Source organism: Halichoerus grypus, chromosome 8, assembly GCF_964656455.1.
Source record: "Halichoerus grypus chromosome 8, mHalGry1.hap1.1, whole genome shotgun sequence".
NCBI classification, from domain to species: Eukaryota; Metazoa; Chordata; class Mammalia; order Carnivora; family Phocidae; genus Halichoerus; species Halichoerus grypus.
Genome location: NC_135719.1, coordinates 122,394,825 through 122,415,315, shown reverse-complemented (window position 1 = coordinate 122,415,315; position 20,491 = coordinate 122,394,825). Strand labels below are relative to the sequence as shown.

The window sequence follows — 20,491 nt, the reverse complement described above, 5'->3', positions numbered from 1 at the left end:
ACTGGGGCCTGAACCCGGAGAGTGGGATTAGAGAAACGAAGGAATCTGAGAGAGACAGGGACATAAAACTGACAGCACCTGGAAAACAATTAGGTGTGATGACTGGGAAAAATGGAACCGAAGTCAAAATAAGAAAGTGCACCACCATAAAATGAACAACTACACTATTCTCAAAAATAGTATTTTTATCAAAGTTCCATTAAGTCATCTTTGAGGTTATTAATATTTATCTTCAACACAGTCTGAAACCATCCATTAGCCACACAGAGACCAGTTCAAGAAACACTCAGCTCTAGATGGGCATTTTGAGATGTATCAGTCTAGTTCCACTTGAAAATCTGTCAGTAAGTAGTTTAAATTTATCAAAAGATAGAAGATAATCCACAAAAGAAACATCCCCAAAATAGAACTAACTCAAGATTCTCCACAATGAATTACATTTGCTCAATGAATTTCAAAATAGGATCTAAGTTTCATGCTCCAGTTAATGAGTTTTGGCATTAACTCATTACCTCACACTGTAAAATATAATAAACCTTTTAAAATGACATGCAATATAATATATGGTAAATTATTAACAATGACATTGAAAACAATATAAAAGTATACACATACAGGGGCGCCTGGGTAGCTCAGTCGGTTAGGCATCTGCTTTCGGCTCAGGTCATGATCCCAGGGTCCTGGGATTGAGTCCCACGTCAGGCTCCTTGCTCAGCGGGGAGCCTGCTTCTCCCTCTGCCTCTGCCCCTCCCCCCTACTTGTGCACCTGCCTCACTCGCTCTCTCTCTCTCTCTCTCTCAAATAAATAAATAAATAAAACCTTTAAAAGAAAATGTATATACAATGTATTTAGGATTAATGCCTATACAAGAACTAAAAAGATAACCTTTTAGAAAAAAATTACGCACTTTTTATCATACCACCTTCTTTTTCCAGCTTTGAGGTATAATCAACAAATAAAACTGGGGCGCCTGGGTGGCTCAGTCACTTAAATGCCTAACCCTTGGTTTTGGCTCAGGTCAAGATCTCATGGGTCATGGGATGGAGCTCCATGTCAGACTCCACGCTCGGCAGGGGGTTTGCTCAAGATTCTCTCTCCCCCTCTCCTTCTGCCCCTTTCCCCACTCACGCTCACTCTCGCTCTCAAATAAATATATAAATCTTAAAAACTGTAAGCTATTTACAGTGTATAACAGATGATTTGATATACATATACACTGTGAAATGATCCACTCCATCGAATTAATTAACACAAACATCACTTCCCATATTCACTTTTTTTTAAAAAAACTTAATTGAACAATACAGTGTTAATCAGCTACAGTCACTGTGTTATACATTAGACCCTCAGAACTATTAGTCTCATAACTGAAAGTTTGTATCCCATACCGCCTTCTTAATATTCAAAATCAGAATAATTGACCACTTAGATGAAATCTCTTTGGGGAACATGTTGGTTTCTAAAGATTAACAGGCTGATCTGGAACTGAGAAAAACACACAAACCCAAGTCAACAATTCAAAGTACAACCATAAATGAACAAACAAGAGACAATATTTGACTAGGCACATAAAAATTAGGTAAAAAGAAGTGGGGCAAAAGAAACACATTTGTTGAGGGCCTCCTAGAAGTCTGACATTGGGCTAAGCAGACACTCTCTCCCACCCCATACTCACTGTATAATGAGTCTTTGGATAATCGGGTATAAGCTTCATGAAGGCAGAGAGGGCTTGGTAACCAGCATATCTGCAGGTTCTCAAACAGCACCTGGCACACAGTAAGTACTCAATAAATATCTGTTAGCTGCATGGATGAATGGATGAATCGCTAGATGGCTGGCAGATGAATGAATAGCTATTTTCAATAATAACAGTGGTCTAGCTCATGTACCCCAAAAGACATCCTGGCAGCTTAGGAGAAAGGGAGCAAGAAATGTGCTCCAAGCCACTGTGTTCCCTTGCCCAAATATAGGTTATCATAGGTTATCACAGGAGAGTGGACAAAGCATGGGCTCCACCATCAGACCTGGATGGGAAGCCAGGTTTCAGACTTACCTTTAGTGGGTCCCTGGACAAGTTACTACTCTATGACTGAAATGCATAGACTAATTCTTTAATCTTGAAGTTGTAAAAAGGCTTAACTGAAATAATGTAAGTGGAGCACATAGCAAATGCCTAGCACATAATTAGTACTTAATACAAATCTCTCCACACACTGGGCCCAGGGAAATGACCCTGGTGCTCATACAGTCTGGGTCTTAGGGGTGAAGTCCAAGGGAGAGGTCTCAGTGAAAGGAATCCTAGTGCAGTCCACAGCAGGACAGCTCTGGAGTCATTTTAAAATGTCAATCCAAAGGCCTGGCTCATTATATCACGTTGGAGGGAATGAACAATCATAGCAGGGGCCTCCGTAAAATTCCAAGAGGATACTGGCCTCTGCCAATGCAAGGAAATACAAAACGAAACAATCAGCGTATGTTCTGTGCCTGACAATTTCACACTTGCCAAAATTAGTATACTTTTCTTTACTATTATGTCAAATCCACTTTTTTGACAATACCTGAACTATACAGTTGATCCTTGAATAACATGGGTGTGAACTGCGCAGGTCCACTTATACACAGATTTTGGTCAATAAATACAATACAGAAGTGTAAATGTATTTTCTCTTCTTTATGTATTTTCTTATCAATATTCTCTTTTCTCTAGCTTACTTTATTGTAAGAATACAGTATGTGATACACGTAACATACAACATCTGTTAATTGACTATTTATGTTAACGGCAAGGCTTCCGGTCAACAGTAGGCTATTAGTAGTTAAGTTTTTGAGAAGTCAAAACTCATACTCAGGGGCGCCTGGGTGGCTCAGTCGTTAAGCGTCTGCCTTCAGCTCAAGTCATGATCCCAGTGTACTGAGATCAAACCCTGAGTCGGGCTCGTGCTCTGTGGAAGCCTGCTTCTCCCTCTCCCACTCCCCCTGCTTGTGTTCCCTCTCTCGCTGTGTCTCTCTCTGTCAAATAAATAAATAAAAATCTTTAAAAAAAAAAACTCATACTCAGATTTTCAACTGTGTGAGGGATCTGCACCCCTAACCCCGACGTTGTTCAAGAGTCAACTGTATTTTTTTGATTTGATGAAATTATGGATCATCAAGGATTCTTTTCAAGAAAGATTTCCCAAGGGCCCTATCCAGCTCCATCTCTAAGAGACCAATATAAGTGCGCATTTGGCTATAATTATGCCCTTGTGTATTCTCTCTTTCACACTTCCATCATCATATCATACAGTGCAGCCCAATTATAAAACACGACTAATATCCCCAAACTTTGTATCCATAATTGAAAATGTAAAAAAAATTTTAAGTAAGTTCTAATAGTTTCCTCTTGAGTTAGTAGCAAAGTAAATTATAAAATTTGTATATTATCTTTCTAATTATTGCTTATCCATCAGGTGAAGTCCTCTTAATGAGTCAATGAGAAAATTATCTTAACTTTAGAAGGTGCTTTTGAGTATATTATTCAACTACAGTGTCAGGAATATCTAAAATGTCTGTTTTTTTGCAACATGAATCCGCATCATTTAAATCAAACCTGAATCCAAAATCATTAAATTCAAATATGCAGTTGAATAGTTTGCTTTTGGACAAAGGTCATCTTAATCACTGCTGATTTTAAATGAACATTTTACAAAGGACGTATATAGCTGGGGAGGTGGAAAATAAGAGAACAAATTAGGGTAGAGGGAGACAGTCACACCAGAGAAAGTCTCTCAAGTAAGAAAGTTCTTTCTTATAAACAAAAATCTAGGTATCAATCATCAAGTCCAGAGAGTATAGCAATGAAACAAGAGATTGATAGCACAATATTCTGAGAACTTAAACCAATTTACGAAATCTCTATCTACAAAGTAATAGTCCCTTACAGATGGTTCCAGTTAATGAATCAACATTTGGAAAGGAATACAATATAATTTTGTGAACAGAGGAACTGAAGCTATTTAGAATAGCAGGGGAAGGCACACCCTGTTTTGATTGGAATCAGCCAGAAGCTATGAGAAAAAGGATTTGTGCCCAGTAGAACAACTCCCTGAAGAAATCTAGGACGGTATGTTGGCAGGAACAAAGAAAAAACTTGGGCAGCAAGTACTACGCTTCACCCATAGGATTATCAGCAACTCTATCCACCCTTGCCAGCCTTATGTCACATACGTATCAGGGAGCTTTCTGAAGATTATAATGCAGGCTTCCCTTGCTACTTAAAACAAGAGTACTCCTACGAAACCTTTCGTAAGCCGAAACAGTGCAAAGCAAAGAAGCAGCTGCCATTTCATAAAAGCGAAAATCCTCTTTGGATTTCTTCAGTTAGCGAAAACAGGTACTAACACAGGTCTTTTGTAAAAGTGAAGTGGCATAAAGCAGACTTTGCCACAGTGGAAGAAACTGACCCTGCCCTAGTAACCTATCACCTGGGAACAGGATTCTCTTATCACAGTACAAAATACTTGTCTCCTTGGAGATACAAGTCTCATTGTTAACAACTGATGTTCCAGTAGACATCAATGTTCAGAAATTTCTGTTTAAGCATATCAGGTTTCCCACAGTCCGATCAGCCCTGGTAACCAGACTACTGGTGCTGATGAACTACCAAGCTCCTTTTAAAGCAATCCCTGCACACATAAGCCTGGGCAGTTATAAATCAGCTTTTGCAAACTATGTGCTCTACATCATATTAGAATACGGTATGTTCCTGAGTTGCCCACAGCGTACATTCAATTTTATTTGGAACATATCTTAGTACAGATTTCCTTCACTCCCAAATGCTAATGTCATCTTTCTGTAAATGCCTATCACTTCTTCACCACAATTATCAAAAAGATGATAATTTTCAATTTTCTCTTAGCCTCATTTCTTAGTCCTATAGTATGTTCACTATAGGTGTCTTTGCCATAGACATCTTTGCTGCTGCAAGCATTTTCACCACATCTTCACCTCATAACTAATTGGCCATAAGGCAATTTCTATAAAAGATAAAATAACTGGTTGACAGTTTGGTTTCATTTAAGATAAAACAACTTGGGGCGCCTGGGTGGCTCAGTCAGTTAAGCATCTGCCGTCAGCTCGGGTCATGATCCCAGGGTCCTGGGATCAAGCCCCACGTCGGGCTCTCTGCTCAGTGGGAGCCTACTTTTCCCTTTCCCTGCTTGTGCTCAGTCTCTCTTTCTCAAATAAATCAATAAAATCTTTAAACAAAAAAATATAAATAAATAAGATAAAACAACTTGTTGACAGTTTGGTTTCATTTCTCCATTGAAGAATCAATCTCCTCCGGCACAGTTAATGTACTGAAAGCTAGTTGTCAGTTTGGTTTCATTTCTCCATGGACAAAGTTCCCATTTTTTATTATATAAATGTTACGTAGCCTTCATAATGGTCTATACACCAGTAGCCATGGTGGTCTTAAAATAGTGGATGATGACTACATATACCGACTTGACAGAAAATACTGTGATAGGGCTTACGGGAGGGGTGAAATAAAAGCGTAATGCCAAACTGCATACTGCACTATACTAGAAAATAACAACACATGAATTACAACGATAACAAAGCCCCGTTGGTTACAATATTATATCAGCATTTCTTCCCCATTTCCCGCACAACTCTGGATTGTGTATTAAGGGATATATGACAATATGCCAGGAATGAACAACAGCGTAGAAGACTCTCATGATGCAATACAAAACCCAGGTACAAATACATATCCTAGTATTTGGAAAACTGATACCTCTTAATGGAGAAGAAACTAATAAAGAATTTTATCAATTTTTTCATGTTTCATTATGACCTTTTTAACATCCCTCTTCTTTCATTATTTTATCTCTTATGACAAAACTACCTTATAACCAATGAGTGACACAGCAAAAATGTTTGTGGCAAAACTACCTAGAACCCTGATTAAGATGTGGTTCTTCTTTAAGAAAAAATGTGATTCTTCTTGAAAATATGATTATGATTACAACAATTTGACAACCTTTTTTAACCATTTTTTAATTTAAAAAATTTTTTTATTTGAGTATAGCTGACACATAATGCTACACTAGTTTCAGGTCAATTTGATAACTCTGAAGAAGTTTTAAAAGGTCACCCAAAATACAAAGTGGTCTTGTGGAAACTAGGAATACCTCGCCATATAATGACACCTTCTCTGTTGGCATCCTTAATAAAGGATTCAGGAAAACTGTACTCCTGATCTTCTAAAGTATTAATTGGCCAATCAAAAAGCTCAGCTATTAATCTCACAAATGTTAAGTGCCAAAGCCACAATAAGATGTCAAATGTGAATTAAATTCATTCACTGAGAGGGCGCCTGGGTGGCGCAGTCATTTAAGGGTTCGACTCTTAGTTTTAACTCAGGTTGTGATCTCAGGGTTGTGAGATTGAGCCCTGCGTCGGGCTCTGTGCTCAGCGAGGTGTCTGCCTGTGACTCTCTCTCCCTCTCCCTCAGCCCCTGCCCCCCATGCACACATCCTCGCTCTTAAATAAATAAATATATATATATTCATTCGCTCACAAGTTACTGAATACCCTGGATGTGCCATTTAGGGAGTGCTGTTCAGGCACTGAAAAGTCAAATAGACTACATAATCCCAAATACTTTACAACCCAAAGGAGCAAGCTAAGCAACTAAATAAAAAATTTCTATAATACTATAATAGGTGGTATGTGTTATAAAGTAACTAACTCTAGGAAGCCAGAAAAACTCTACAGATGGTAACTTTTAAGCTAGTCCTAAAAAAGGAATTTAAAAATTTTTATTTAGCAAGAGAAAGGAGTGTCTTAAAAGAAACAGTAAGGGCACCAAAGGATAAGAAGTCACCTTACGAAGAAATTTCCCCATCACTGGAACAAACAAGGCTGGGTGACAGTACAGGGAGAGGAGTCAGAGGAAGCAAGATGGTCTTCTGCCATGTTAACGCCTTCAGACTTCCTCCTATGCGTCATGAGAATCCCTATAGTGTTTGCCTGCAGGAGCTTGTCCTCAGGAGATACCAGTCATTGGGAGTCACAGCTTTCCCTCGGGTCCTCAAGCTCCTGAAAAGTGGAGATGGGAGTGGTTGCTGTGCAAGGAGATGGGTGGACACTCTTCCTCTCCATCTAAATTTGCATAGGCTGACAACAACCCTCAGGGTCCTCTTGGTACCCACCAGATTTTGAATGGCTTCAGATAATCTTAAAAGTGTGGAATCTTAGAATGCAAAGGGAACCAGCAGAACAGTCTCACTTCCCATCAACTACCAGAATTTCTTCTCTACACCCTGATGAATGGCTCCATATTGAACAACAAGTAAAATGTCCTCCCGGTATCCTCTCTTCCTCAGAAGCACTTACTACAGTTTTTCTAACGAGGCCTCATTTGAAATCCTTTCTAAAATCTTCTCCAACGCGGGCCCCTCCTTATAACGTAGTCTTGTTGGTCAGAGCTGAGCACAAAAAACCCCAGTGCCCTCCAACCACAGCAGAGCACTGAACGACGTCAGGTTCTTTGTGCGGACAAAGTATCTCTCAGTTGCACAGACCTTTATAAAAGTGCAAGGCCTGGATCACATTAAATCTGTGGTCAAATAAAACACCTTGTCCTTGTTCATTTGAACTGTTCTCATAAGCACTGTTTACCTCTCCTTTAAATCACTGAGGATCATTGTGAGTTAACATTTATTTGTGTGATTACCTAAATAACGTCTTTGTATCTCCAGCCCAGGCACCAAATAACCTGAATGCAGGCACAAAACTATCTTACCGTATTTTGCCTTTTATTTCCTTTCCATTACCACTGTATTATGAGGTCCTGGCACAGTACCTGTTCCAAAGGAAGGGCTCAAGAGATGTCAGAAGAAGAATTTGATGTATATACAAAAAAATTACATGAGCAAGATATGGTAAGTATGATAGGAGCATTGAAATCAACCTTCTGGAAACTCAGTGGAGATTCTTTGACTTCCTCTGTGAAGGAAAGGCATCATGTAGGAATAAAAGCATCCAAGCCAATTCCTGAGTGGTGTTTGAACCAAAAAAATCAAAGCAAAGAAAATACCTGGACAACAAAACAACCAATGAAAACTGTATTTTTGAAGAACCATTATTTATGTGGGAAATTATTCATAATATTAAGTTAATAAAAAGGATATAAAACAGTATGCACCCCCCTCCCACACACACATACACACAAAATACCCTGAAAGGAAATAGTTTAAATATTAACAAGAGTTATTGCTGAGTTGTGGGATTACTGGTCATCTTTATTTTCTTCTTTATACTCTATTGTAGCTTCCAAAATTTTTTTTTTTTTTGATTTTTTATTTATTTATTTGAGAGAGAGAGTGAGAGAGAGAGAGCACAAGAGGGGGGAGCGGGAGAGGGAGAAGGAGACTCCCTGCTGAGCAGGTAGCCCGATGCGGGACTCGATCCCGGGACTCCAGGATCATGACCTGAGCCGAAGGCAGTCGCTTAACCGACTGAGCCACCCAGGCGCCCCAAAATTTTCTATAATAAAGATCTTCATAATCAGTAGGGGAAATATTAGGATTTTTAAACTCATTTAGGATGAAACTGCAATAACATTTTAAGTCTTTAGGCTTTATCCGAAAAGGTTTCTGGAGTGTTTTTTTTTTTTTTTCATGGCCATATTTACATGAATGTTGTAAGCAGACGGAATGCTAGAGAACAGGTTCCAGTCCCAAAGAAATATTATAATGCTCCCACCCACCCAAAAAATTACATTTATTCTCTGATCTATTTTTTTGCATCTTGATAATGGGTATGAAGAGACTTGTATTTACAGGTTAATACAGGAAACCAGAAGCCAGCACTGCTCCACAGAACATCGATTCCCTCTCACGCTCTCAGCTGGGCCCTTCGAACAATGAAATACACACCGACATCACTACACTGCAGTCAGCATATCAAACGGAGGAACACTGGAGTTCTGAGAACAGCTAAACAGTATTATAAACAAAGGTCCACTCGTGGCGCCTCGGTGGCGCAGTTGGATGAGCACCCAACTCTTGGTTTCGGCTCAGGTCATGATCTCAGGGTTGTGAGATCGAGCCCCACAGCAGGTTCCCCGCTCAGCAGGGAGTCTGCTTGAGATTCTCTCTCCCTCTGCCTCTCCCCCTGCTCACAAGCACTCGCTTGCTCTCTCTCTTTCTCTCTCTCTCAAATAAATAAAATCTTTAAATAAAGGTCCACTCTTTGAACTAATAGATACCTTAGTCTACAGTTAACAAGTTAAGAAGTATGCCACAAAATAATGTCATTACCAAATAAAAGAAGGAAACTATACCAAGTCTTCCAAAACATGAGCATCTAGCTTGTCCCCGGCAAACTCCTGGAAATCTGAGAGTCTAAAGTACCCTTCTGTATCTAAGACTACATAAAATATAGAAACAGTGGTGGAAAAACTACCACTTTCAATAGATGTCAGACTTCCTACAAACAGTACTATCCTAAAAACAATCTAAATGGAAGTGAAAGGTTCTCTGAGCAATGGTCATCAATCATGTCTCTTCCTTACTCTGACAAAGAATGGCAAAAGGGAAACGTACAAATTATGAAGAAATGCAGTTTGCAGATAGTTAAACCCACAGCCCCCTGAGCCATCTCAGAGAGACTCCCTGCATGACTCACCTCTTTCTCCCCCCTTACAGGCTCTCAGCTTTGGCCTGCTTGCCCCCTTCTTTCCAGGTGCCACCACCTACCCAATTCTAGGGCTCTGCTCCCCTCAGGACTTCTTGCAGAGGAGCCTGCCCTATTTCACCCTTTACCCAAGCTTCCCTGTCTCTGAAACAAACAAACCTTCCTGAACACTTTGGAGATTCATCAGAAATCACTACTGATAAACAGGTATGGTGGTAAAAAATCATGGCACACCATGATTAGAGATTTAAGAAAGCTCTTCAATGGGAAATTAAGATCCTAGCTGAAACATAGGTAGTACTGGGACTCTTGGGTATGAAACAGATGGGTCTGGGCAGCTTTAGGGTCCTAAAGCTCCTCAGCTGATTCTGATGTTGAGCCAATGCTGGAAACTGCTGTCCCAGACCCTCAGTTTTCTGTCCTTTATACACTAAGTGTATTCAAGATTCCACCACCTTCTGCAGAGAGGACCTCTGTTCCCCAGCCATTCAGATGCTAGGCTATCTGGTTAGGAAAGAAGAGCAGATGTGACTTTGCCAGCCCCTGGAGTCCAGAACCTGGCACAGAAAGGGTCAGCTTCAATTATGTTAAAAATTCACCTATATGAATTCATAGCATTCCCCAGGCTACGAAAAGAGAAGCTGAAGTATGTGCAGAAGCTATCCACACTGAAATCCTTAGCGAACCTGGTAGGTAATGATAGTCCTGTGGTTTTGTAGAAAATTCCTTATGAATGATCTCCCAAATATGCAAGATAAATTAGAATTAACTTCCCTGCTTACAGCTTGGATCAATTAAAATCTAAGTGGTGGCTTTTGCTATGACAAAGACCTGCATATCTATTTTTTGCTGAATAACTTTTGCATTACTGTTTTCAAATTCATGGTACATTATCTTAAATTGAGAAACAGTGAACAAAATATTTTGCAGTATCTTCTGACTGTGGGAAAACCTTAAAATCACATTGCCGTTTTCTTTTTTTTTTAATTTTATTATGTTATGTTAATCACCATACATTACATCATTAGTTTTTGATGTAGTGATCCATGATTCATTGTTTGCGTATAACACCCAGTGCTCCATTCAACACATTGCCGTTTTCTGTAAGCTAGAGTTGTTTCTCACAAACCCAAATATTTGAACACCTTGTATAAAGTACTTACTGTGCCCTGATATCTCACTACACACTATGCTCTGCAGAGTAGGATTTAGATACAAAGGTGATCAACGTTGGCTTCTATCCAAAAAGAGGTTTCCATAACATCATACTGATGCTCTAGAAATTAACCTCCACTTCTCTTTTAGCCTTTTAGCCACAACAAACTGAATCATATCAAAAGTATCTGCTTTAGGGTTTTATATAAACATTAAGCACAAGGCGCCTGGGTGGCTCAGTTGGTTAAGTATCTGCCTTTGACTCAGGTCATGACCCCAGAGTCCTGGGATGGAGCCCTGCATCGCATAGGGCTCCCTACTCAGCGGGGAGCCTGCTTCTCCCTTTCCCTCTGACCCTCCTCCCCGCTCATGCGCGCTCTCTCTCTCTCACTCTCTTAAATAAATAAATAAATAAATAAATATCTTTTTAAAAAAACATTAAGCACAATAAAACCAACCATTTTAATGGCTCAAGAAACAAGAAAGCCACAAAATCCAGTAACTTATGCACTGGAGGGTTATTATGCTGGTGAAGTCACTTTCACTATGTGAAAGAGACAAGACATTTTTCCATGTGCTAGAACAGAAAATCATGACACATGCCTAGCAGAGGACAATCTGAGAGATAAAACGGTTATACAGAGGGACAGTTTCAAACACATGTATGCATACCTTGTCATAAACCATCTTTTCACTCACATTTGTATGCACCTTCTATAGTTCAGAAGACCCTAACAGCTAGGGAAGCCACATACACAAAACTTTCCTGGCTACAGTACCCACTCCTATCTTTGATTAATAAATTAAAAACAAACGTTAAGATCTGACCTTTACTATTTTTTAAGTAGCTCTGTATTAAAAATATTTATTCAGTCTATCTTTTAGTATCTACCCATATCTAAGAGCCAACCAGTGTTCACAGGGAAGTATGGGCACACCTAACATAAGCCAAATGGGAAGGTACCCAGTAGCGAGCATAAAGTACTGCACTAGGACTCAAAAGACCTGAGTTTGAATCCTGGTTAAACCACTCACTCACTGAACCTAGCTAAGCCTCAGCGAGGTCACCCATAAATTAAAGACAGTAAAACTTGACCTGTCTAAACAGTGTTGTTGAAGATATATATCTGTAAGATAACACATTTGCAAATGATCTTCAACTAAAAATGTGAAGCATCATTCAGCTGCTGTTCTAGTTAGAAACCACTAGGACACCCCAAGACAAGTCAGTGTTCCTCTGTTTACTCATCTTTTAGGTTTTGCCATTTCCTCCTTCCCTCCTTCCCTCCCTTTTCTTCCTTCATGTAACAGATATTTGCCAGGCTTCTGCCATAGACCAGACACGGTTCCAGACTTGCACTGTCCAATACCATAAGCGGTAGAAACATGTAGCTATTAGGCATTCAAAATGACTCTAGTCCAAATTGAGACATGCTATAAATGTAAAATACACACTGGATTTTGAAGACTTGGTGTGAACAAAAGAAAGTAAAATATCTCAATAATTTTTTATATGGATTACACGTTGAGAAGATAATATTTTGGGTATTAGGTTAACCATATATATTATTCAAATTAATTTCTTGTCTTTCTTTGTACTTTATTTTAACATGGCAACTAGAAGTTCAAAAATTTTTAAATACACGGAGGCTCACATTATATTTCTATTTGACAATGCTATTCTAGACTCTGGGGATATTTCAGGGAACAAAACCATGAAACTTATGTTTCAACATGTGTGGTCCTAAGATCTTCAGTAATCAGTAGAAAAGGAAAACTAAAACCAGCAACTGTGTGCAGAGAGGACCCTGGGATGGAGGCCGCACACACAAGAGACAGACCTCCCCTCTGGCCCTTCCTTCTGCCCATGGTAGGGCCCACGGTCCCCAGAATAATCAGGCAGTACAATGGTGAGCTATGACCTCAAACATCTTGGAGAAGACAGTCCCTTCCCTGTTCGGCACTCCTAAGAACACGACCACTATCCATCCAAACTTAGCGAGGGACAAAGCTTTTAATTTGGGGCCATCACTAGTTTTCTGGCATCATTTGTGCTACTTTGGCTCGTGCCTCAAAAGCACTTTTAGGGGTGTGTGGGTGGCTCAGTGGGTTAAGCGTCTGCCTTCGGCTCGGGTCATGATCCCAGGGTCCTGGGATGGAGCCCCACATCAGGCTCCCTGCTCTGCAGGAAGCCTGCTTCTCCCTCTCCCACTCCCCCTGCTTGTGTTCCCCCTCTTGCTGTCTCTATCAAAAAAAAAAAGCACTTTTAAAAGGTTTCCGATGGCAGGTAGGAAGAGTTTCTTAACAAAGACACCCTTGTCTGGATTCCAACACTCTCCTTCATTATGAGAGCTCTTCATCACCTTCCCCTCCATGGGCCCAATGAACCACACCTTCAGCTCTCGCATCACAGCCACCATGCTTCCAGATAAAGGGCAAGAGGCTGAATTCAACAGCACAAGTCATGACCCCAATCTCAAGGTCCCTACTGGTCCGAGGCAGTCAAAAAAAAACTTGAGTCAGGCTGACCACATGCCAGCTAAATGTGAGGTTACTTGTTGTAAGATTTTAAGGAATTTCTGGAGGGTGAACTGTATAATTTAGTACGAATGGGCCTATTTTTTAATAGCACTTTTCCTACCAAGTAGGCATCATGTTCGAATTTCATATTCCATGTGTTAGGAACTTACCTTAAATTCAAACCACAACATGGCAAATGTTTTGCTGGCCCATACAACTTTCTGGCAGATTATAAAGAAAATTGGGGCTTTCAAGAGATTCTTTATGCTGTAAAATGCCCTAGTGGGTGTAGCAGGAAGCGGCGAGGCTCAGGTGTCAAGGCAGGCAGTGTTCTTTCATAACTGACCCCATCTATGTCCTCCGCTCATGCTGTTCTCTTTGAGGGCGTGCCCTGTCCCCTCTGCCAACTTAAAGATTACACCTCAATGAGGGCCCAGCCCAGAGCCTGGCCCTCCCAGAAATTGTCCCCAGCAACCCCAAACCTGATAATCTCTCTCCTTCTTTCTCAGAGGAACCCAGTCAACCAAAACCTTGTATCATCTATTTATCTCTTCTCTGGGTATTCAAACACCTGTAACTCAGAAGGAAAGCAATTTAAAAAGTCAGTATGATGTCTGAAAATTTATTACTCTCCCTTTCAATCAGTTGGGATTTATCTGAGCTTTATTCAGCAACAAAGATGAACCTAACACCAGGGATACAAAAAGGATACACAATCCCAATACTCACATAATTCACAGTCTAGCTGAGAAATAAAGTAAACAATGATCCTACCACCTAATGAACATTGTATTAAAGGTGCTGGCAAAGCACCATGGAAGCCCACAGGAGGGCTCTTCTTCCTGGGTGACTGAGGAAAGCCTCTCACAGAAAGGTGATATATAAGCCAAAAATTGAGAACTGAGTAGAAATTGACAAGGCAACAGGGGAAGGGCCTTTCAAAGGCAATAAAGCATGGCATATTAAAAGAAACGAGACAATGTGTTTAAAACCCCTATACAGAATCACCAAAAAAAAAAAAAAAATCTTCCAATATATTAAATTATTTATGTGGGCATTTGAGGATCTACATACAGACTCCAATCCACCTTTTCTACATTTCCCAGAGTATAACATAGCAAGTAAGGGTAGGCTCTCCAGAACCAGCCTGGGGTCAAATTCTACTAACTATGTAGCCTTATACAAGTTTCTTAACCAACCTCAACTTTTCATCTGTAACATGGGGATGACAATCTGCCTACCTCATAGAGTTATTATATTATTGTTATGAGAAAATGAATTGAAACAAACAATAATTATCACAAATTAGGCATTCAATAAATGCTTGTATCAGTATCATTATGACTATTACTATTTACTTTTCCATGCTAGACACAGCAGCAAATCTGAAGTTCTTGTCCCCAACACCTGCCCATGCCTCCACATGAAGAACTCTTCCTACATCCAAATCCCACCCAGCAAGACATTGCTTAAATTCCACCACCTGTATGAAGCTGCACTGAGCCTGCTCGCCTCAGGCATTAGGGAAATGAGCGTCTCTCTTCCTCTGAACTCCAGCGCAGTCTGCAGGTCTTTCTTGGGGCACTCTTCACTCCAGTGCCATTATGCCCACATGTGATTTCCCTACAGGCCTACAGCTCTTTAAGAGCAAGGACTACACCTTCCCAATCTTTGCTTCCCCAGAGAACTGACAGGCCTTTTCACATATGGGCAATCAGTGTTTGCTGCTGAACAAATTAAAATACTCTCCCCTTTAATTAAGTCAAGAACAGACTAGAGCTTTTAAAATTGCTGTACCATCTACCAAGCTATTCTTCCTAATAAAAACCCTTCCCCAGAGAGAAACTCGGTTCAAGGAATCCTAAGAAAAGTCAATAATAAGATGTTCTTCAAGTGACTGACAACTGACAAAATGGAGTAAAAACAGTAAAAACTGCTGGGGAAAACAATCGCTCTCCTTTCTCCATTCTCTGAACAGGTTCTAATGTAAATTTGTTTAGGCTACTGTTGCTTTTCTGTTCCATATTTACAAAAGGTGGGACAAAGTTTCAACAGTAATGCCATTGTCATTGCTTATCTAGATTCTGAAGCCTATTCTGTCTGGTTTTACCACTTTCTACCACCCATGTAAAGGAAGGCTAGCCTGGAACCACCCAGACCACTTGGTTTACATAATGACAGTGTCAATACCAAACACAGGACTCTTATATTTGGTGCCCCTGTCCTTAGTGAAAATACACTAGAAAACGAGAATCACCACTCTTCTCCAAAACCTACCTAACTCAAAACATAGCTATTGCTAAGTACAACTTGATTAAAATCCTAAACTTTAATTAGCAGAGAAAAAAAAGTTAACTAGGATTGGCTTCCTCTTACAACAAAAATATTTTGACATTCAAGCAATTCAAAGATAGTCTTCATGTACTATGCCATATTGGTGACTTTTCTAAAAGAAAAGCCTTTATTAAAAAATATGGTTTAACAAAGCAAAAAAAAAAAAAAAGGAGAAAATAAAGCAGAGCTCAAGGGGTACTTCCCTGTATGCAACTGTTTTCCATCATATCCCACTGGATTCAAAATGAAGGAATTAGGCAAATAGAAGTGAGGTTATCAAGCCAGAAACACATTCAGAAACAAGGGTACCAAGAATGTACAACCTGACCAGCACACAAAGAAATCCACAAAATCATCACACTGCAGTTCCCTACAAAGTAACAAAGTAGGATTGTTCTATTCAATAATAATGCTACCTTAAAATTAAGATTATTTTAAATATTTCTAGGACCAAAAAGATCATGATCATGATTTTTCAAACACTTAAGTTGTTTACACCTTTTGTCAACAAATGTAAAAGTTCATAGCTACATGACTCTAATTTTTATTTTTAAAAAACACCATTTCTAGTGTATTGATCACCATTATCCCAAAACTGACAAAATCACTACAAATTTACCATTTCCTCTATAATCTAGGTGCTCCTAAATACACTCAGCAAGAGCAGAGGGGGAGGGGAGGATTCCAAATTAAGTAAGTGACACGCCAATAAATGCTTTACACTTTGCCCAAATATAAACTGTGTTATGGTAAGAGCTCGTTATTAGTATCTTTTTTTCCAGATCTCCCCATTAAAAGTGGGAAAACTTCCATTTTTCTCACATCTGGAACATGTTTTAAGAGGCTTATGTGAGCAGCATATAAATGCTGCAAAGCCACTAGCAGTTAGATCTTTGGTCTTCAAGTGCCATGGACCTTATGTTCAAATATGACCATAACCATGAAAGTATTATGGTTATTAAGAGATCAGACATGGCTGGATCTAAAAGCACTGTGAATCAGCCATATTATCCATATTCTACTTGAGATCACTGCCTTGCTTCCCAAGGCTAACAGCTTTGCCTCTCTATCAAGGCCTCCTGTCCCTGACACTGCTCTAGATTTTAGATTTGTTCTTCCCTCCCTTCTAAAAAACTTAATGGACCTATATCCTATTCCCTTATGGTCCCATTCTCCAGGTAAACTATATGCAGCTGGAATGCCAGAGGCAGATGATACCTCAACATGTAACTTCTTCAGTGATAATACCAATACTTAACAGGAGTCTTTAGAAAGCATCCCAAAATACCAGGTCAAACGTGGAGCAATTTAGAGGTAAGTTCATGAGCATCTTTTAAATAACAACACTTAGCAATAACAGGATTTAGAGAGCTGTCTGTTCTACCTTTATGCTGGACTAGAACCATGCTATGAAAGTGTTATGAAATGAGTTGTTTGTTTTTTTTACAATTTTATTTTGCATGCTTTTATGACTCCCTAAAGCTGGATGAGTATGACATGAGGTATGTAGTTTGCCATTTCTTTCAAGTCTGAGGTGCGGCACAGAGAGCACACTTGAGATTTATTTTTGTTGCTTTCACAGTATGATGACTTTTCCTGCCTTTATATCCGACCCACGGACAGGAACAAAGGCAACACAGATCTGCACACTTTGAAATGTCAACAGAAACCTGCGAACCCAGGTTCTCAGAGGAGCTAAAGTTTAAGGACCAGAGTGACAAAAAGGGGAGGCAGAGAGCAAGTAACCAAAAAAAGACGTCATGTGTCTGAGCTGGCCACCTTCTCTACCTGTCAGAAGGAAGCCATGCCTGACGGGAGGGAGCCACACCTGGACCTGATCTCTCTGTCTGGGCTGCCCTTGAGCAGAGCAGAGGATGTGCTGAGCTGGGTGTGGGTGTCGGGGGGAGATGGGCACCTGGCCACAGATGCTACCTGTCAAGTACCATGTAGGACCAGCTCCTGGTCCTCAGCTAAGGTTAAACAATAATTACATTTAATTACATATTTACTGTGACAGGAAAGGTGAAATGAGCATTATTTTGCAAAGCACAGGACAAGTTTTCCATTATGAAGAATATTATACTAAAAGTTATTTGCAAGAACCATCCAATTACCAAAAGGTATAAATACAAATAGTTTACTTCCTGACTGTCCCAAGAGCACATTAATTATTCAATACACTGTCTTACACAGAAGCCCCACTTTATAATTTTTTAAGGACTTTCTGTCTTTTATCTTACAAGTAAGGTACCCTTAAAAAGACTGTGAAGTTTCTATTTCCCATTCATAGGTGAAGCAAGGCAGTGTATTCAAACGACTTACCCAAATTAAAACAATAACTCAGTGACTTTTGAATTCAAGGTCAAGGAAGCATCTATTTCATATAACAGGCATAATGTGTTCATTTCCAAAAAGAAGGCACTCGAAAGAATACAGCAACAATTGGGGTACCTGGGTGGCTCAGTCAGTTTAGCATCTTTTTTTTTTTTTTTTTTTTTTTAAAGATTTTATTTATTTATTTGAGAGAGAGAATGAGAGACAGAGAGCATGAGAGGGAGGAGGGTCAGAGGGAGAAGCAGACTCCCTGCCGAGCAGGGAGCCCGATGCGGGACTCGATCCCGGGACTCCAGGATCATGACCTGAGCCGAAGGCAGTCGCTTAACCAACTGAGCCACCCAGGCGCCCTAGCATCTGACTCTTGATTTTGGCTCAGGTCATGATCTCAGAGTCATGAGATCAATCCCCACATCAGGCTCTGCACTCAGCACCAACTCTGCTTGTCCCTCTCCCTCTGCTCCTCCCACCATTCTCTCTCTCTCTCAAATAAATAAAATCTTAAAAAAAAAGAATATGGCAACAATTAATAAATTCTCAAAATTCAAAGGGTAATCAATCATTTATACATGTTATATAATTGTTAGACCCCTCCAACAAAAAAATGACAGTACTAGGAAAATTATAAAATGGAAAATGTACAAACTGCTGCTCAATGTCTACCAAACCAAACACAAAGAAAGTAAACACCACTAACACTTTCTAATGTAAGTGAAATCCACAGCAGGAAATACATTAGTTTTCAAATCACTGAAATATAATAGACACCCCTATACACACACGCGCGCGCGCACACACACACACACTTTCTTCTTTTCCATACATTGCAAGAAGTTACACTGAATTAGGGTTTTACATACTAAAGATCAGTTTAACAATAATGTACGTCAATTAAAAAGCTCCATGTAAGTAAACTAGAAAGTAGATGGACAAAAGAATAGGACAAAAGTAGATGACTGAATATATGCTTACTTCCATTCCCTCCAGAAAAGACAATAAAAGAAAAATGTGATTAGAGACAAAAGAATATTAGAGATGTCTACAAAATTCCAAAAGATGAGAAACCAGTGCATAACTAGAAACTGATTTAGCAGACTGGAGAAAGCTAAAACCTAACTGACAAAGATAGGAGTGAAGAAGCCACCAGGAAGAATATCCAACTAAAATAAAAGGTCTGTTCATGATGCAGAATTCCAGAAAGGCTAAGCAACTGAGGTACTATGTAAGGGGTGAGGCTGAAAACAAAAGGAATTGGATTTAAGGGTCTGCATAAAGGACCAATTCCCTAACCCAACAACTGAGCAGCTTACTAATAAGCATGAGAACAGGGTTTATTCTGCATGCAACTAATGAGAGGGTCTGGCCATGCATGACTGAAGGTAGGAATGAGTCTCTGCACTGAAAACCTGAGATATCAAGTTAACAGTAGAGAGCCAGCTCCTTCAGACTCAGACTGAAAGACTCTTCTACAAAAAATGACTAATCTGAAGGAAAAGACAAACAGAAACTGGTACCTGGGGACTCCCAATGAAGTAGCAGGGCCCAAGCGCATCATCCAGAGGAGAACAGCAGACACTAGCCCCCCAAGCGTTCTGAATTTCTAACCAACTTCTAAGACAAAGAGCATGACCAGAGAAAAAAGAACATTATAATTATAAAAGGAACAATTTATCATGAAGATATAACAATTACAAATGTATACACATCTCAAAATAGAAGCAAAAATAGAATTAAGGAAAGAAAAGGACAATGACGTGATTATAGTAAGAGATGTTCACACTCCATCTCAGTAATTGATAAAATTAGACCAAAAAAAATGAGGAAAGACATAGAAGGTCTGAACAACATGATCAGCCACCTTGATCTAACTGACATTTGCAGACAATCTAAAACTGAAGAATACACATTCCCTTCACATGGCACATGGCACATTACCAAGATAGACCATATGGTGTACTATAAAGTAAGTCTCAATAAATGTAAAAGGATTGTAATCACACAAAGTATATTCTCTGACAACACAGAATCAAATTAGAAATCAGTAACAATAAGATATCTAGGAAAATTCCAAATGTACAAAAACTGAACAACACACCTCTAAATAGTTCCATGGATCGAAGATAAAATTAAAAAGGAAATTCAGGAAATAATTTTGAACCAAATAGCAACAAAAATAAAACATGTCAAAATTTGTGGGATGCAGCTCAAACAGTACTTAAAGGGAAACTTTAAACTTTAAAATACTTAATATAAGAAAATAAAAAGGATCTGCCACCATGACCCTAAGGTTCTCCCTTCAGAAATCATAAAGAACAGAGCAAACTAAACCCAAAATAAAAGGAAGAAAATAATAAGGAGCAGAAGTCAATGAAGTAGAAAACATACAGACACCAGAGAAAATTAATAAAACCAAAAGGCAGATCTTTAAAACGACTGTCAAAACTGACAGACTTCTAGTTA

General features: G+C 39.4%; 1 protein-coding gene across 15 annotated transcripts in view; it reads right to left on the bottom strand.

Annotated features, from left to right (window-relative positions):
- SIPA1L1 (signal induced proliferation associated 1 like 1) overlaps nucleotides 1-20,491 on the bottom strand; it is a 366,695-nt gene that overhangs the window by 301,765 nt on the left and 44,439 nt on the right. For 3 of the 15 annotated variants that reach the window (XM_036096709.2, XM_036096642.2, XM_078053866.1), the window contains exon 3: nucleotides 1,677-1,767. The exons of the other annotated variants lie outside the window; for them this stretch is intronic. The gene's annotated coding sequence lies outside the window, so the exon portion shown is untranslated. The remainder of the gene's footprint in view (nucleotides 1-1,676; nucleotides 1,768-20,491) is intronic. 15 annotated transcript variants of the gene reach the window in all.